Source organism: Branchiostoma belcheri, unplaced genomic scaffold (genome assembly GCF_001625305.1).
Source record: "Branchiostoma belcheri isolate BF01 breed outbred unplaced genomic scaffold, Haploidv18h27 scaffold119, whole genome shotgun sequence".
Lineage (NCBI taxonomy): Eukaryota > Metazoa > Chordata > Leptocardii > Amphioxiformes > Branchiostomatidae > Branchiostoma > Branchiostoma belcheri.
In genome coordinates, this window is record NW_017802591.1 from 969607 (window position 1) to 972788 (window position 3182).

Here is a 3182-nt window from a genome sequence, read left to right on the forward strand (position 1 = left end):
AAAAGTGCCAGCCCAGAATTTACGGTCGAAAAGCATTAGCGCCCATTTCTTGTGTAAATATTGACCATATTAAAAGCTAGTCATTAAGATACCCTGGTTGTCTTTGCAGGAGGGGTGAGCACTGTTATGTGTGCTGTCCTCTTTAGTTGAAGTACTTAGCGAGGGAAGGCGTGTCCAGTAACACTTTCACGGAAAAAAGTCAGACGGGTGCAACCAGGGACCGTCTTGTCGGCACTGGACGTTACGGCGTGGCCACATTTCTCTGAGGCCGCCGGACAATTTGGATGTCGTGGAATGTTCCGGCAGCCCGTGACAGAACCAACCGCATGGATCTAAGGCAACCATTTTCGTAACTTTATACAGAATTTCGGACCACAAATTCTCAACTATTTCCAGGATGGCCTTGTGGGGATAGTCTGAAATGCAAAACTTTAAAAGGCATGAAGCACTGTGTTTGAGACGCAGACTTCATCCCTCCCTCCTCTCCCTAACCTACATTGTAGCCTCCCTTTTCCCCTCTCATCCCCTCCTTAATCTCTCCCTCATCCCTCCCTCACCCCCTCCCTCATCCCTCCCTCACCCCCTCCCTCATCCCTCCCTCATCTTTCCCCCATTTCCCTCCCTCATCCTTCTCCCTCATCGTTCACTCAATTTCCCTCATCCTTCTCCCTCACCCCCTCCCTCATCTCCCTCCCTTATCCTTCTCGCTCATCTATTCTCCCATCTCCCCTCCCTCATCACTCTCTTCCTCATCCCCTCCCGCACTCCTCCCTCATCCCCTCTCTTATCCCTCCCCCATCCACTCGGCTTATCCCTCCCTCACCCCTCCCTCATCTCTTCCCTCATCTCCCTTCCCTCGCCCCTCTCATCCTCATCCCCTCCCTCATCCCCTCCCCATCTCTTCCTCGCTCTCCTTAATCCCCTCCCTCGTCTCTCCCTATTCCCCTCCCCCAGTCTCCTCCGTCCCTCCTCCCCCTCCTCCCCGGCCTCCACATACCGTACCCCCTCTTCCTTCACACCACACACAAAGAGCTGGGATGACCATCAGATGCGACAGTCGATATGTGTGAAAAGTCCCCTGGGCTCAGTCATAATGCGCGAATAATCATAGCAACAGTCAATAGATGTAGATCTGACTCCGGCTTTTATGGACAATAAGAGGAGGAGTCGATAGGACGAGTAACCGTCCCGATCAAGCGGTTTAAGTTTAGCCCAGGGCGGAAAATGAAGATCTCTCATACGGTGATAGTTTTGATATCTGTGGAGGCGCTAGCCATAGGGCCTAGAAAAAAACGTTGTTGTAGAACAGCAAAATTCCGCGGACCCTACACTTTTTTTGATCGACCGCGGGTAAGGTTATAAAATCTTTGATCTGACATCTGAATGTCAAAACCTCTGAATTCCTAAACGCCATTCAACGAGTCTTGATTTGATTTATTGAAATTGTAACAGTGCAATACACGCGGAACAGAGGCAGCTGTTGCTGGTGTTGTGTCCCGCACATAGAAACGAATACTGGACAGACAATACTCATTTTCACTTGAGTCTAGTGGGGAATGTCGTGTAAAGTGCCTTTCCCAAGGGCACAAGATCGGTGGCATGTCAGGACTCGAACCCTGGACCTCTTGATTCCCAGTCGCGCACGCTGCCGTTGCGCCACACGACCCCACAGTGAGTCTTCAGAATCAATTTTTTCTTCAGTAAATCAGGTCATTCAGAGATTGTTCACAAGCAAACAGGTGTCTTTGAAGCAGTCCTGATGCGTTGTTTATTGGTTGGATCATTTTTTCCGAAGTAAAAAAAAAAATTAACAAAAATATTTTTAGTACCTAAATCGGAAACACAACATTAATTTTCCTAAGCCTTAGAATGAACACAATAAATGAAGAAACAGTGTTCAAAACAGTAGAAAGTACTAAAGTGGGAGGGGGGCAGTACCTGTTGCTAGAAAAACATGGCGAACAAGTGCCTGTTATCTGTATATCAAGATCAGAAGCTATGAAGGGTTAGCGGTAGAATCGAAATTTTCAGTTCGCACGTCAAGCTAACGTGAGACGGAAATGATCTGATACACTAACTAAAACGCGGCGTACTGATTCATATCTGATGATCGCTTGAAATCATGACATGTGGAGGGTAGGTATCGGGATATCAGGGAGTAGTTGTGCGTTCTAGAGCAGATGATGGTATCGTGTTGAATGATGGCACACCGATAGATCTATGATAGACATGACCCCGCTGCCCCCGGTCTGCATTGATTGGGCACGGGGGAGTCGTCAGACGTGCCGGCAGCCGACTGATGCTGGGCGCCGATACGAGTAACAAACATCGAGCATCAATAGTGATGGTTAGGTTATCTGTGTGTGGGGTGTGGGGTGGATGTCTACCTATTTTTGCGTTGTGGGAACCTTTACATGTAAAGATATCTTCAAATCTGTCTCCAACATCGAGACTCTTGAAATCTGTTGTACTTGAAATGTAAATATCTTGTTACGTAGAACATCATGTTTGGTACAATAGCATTTGTTTGAAACTTTTGTATCTTGACGGGAGCTAGGTTCGGCCATGGTTGGTTGGTGGTTGGCTGGTGTTCGGGAGTAGGTCGGGTGTGGTTGGGAGTGTAATTTCATCAAAAGTAAACTCTAATTTGATTCTATTCATATTTAAAGCAGTCACGGCCGAGATTTGGTCCGACTAATCCCGAACCTTGTTCGGCTGGGCAAGGTTCTGTGTTAATGTTAAAGCTCTGTTTCCATATACAATAATCCCAATTCCACATACACACATACAATAAAAGGTTTCCTCACCCGAAAAGTTTGAAATATTCATTCTTGAAAAGAATACTTTAGTATACCAGTGTCAAGTTTTCAAGGACATCATTTAGTAGTAATTATTTCATCTTTCAGATAAGTAGTCCAAACTTTTGCTTTTATGGCACCATGATATTTTGTCTTATGGTATTAAAAATGTAGCCTGGGTGCCATCCCCAGTAGTATTCGCCCGCTAGCTTACAACCAGTGGTGGCTAGCGACATTATAGAGCGGGCGAATGCTACTTGGGATGGCACCCAGGCTAATTAAAAATATACTTGAACCGTAACTTTGTTAAACACGAGAACCCGTATAAACCACAAACGTCGTTGGAATGTAGTACTGTACCTCTCTGGTTCCATCCCTCTCTTT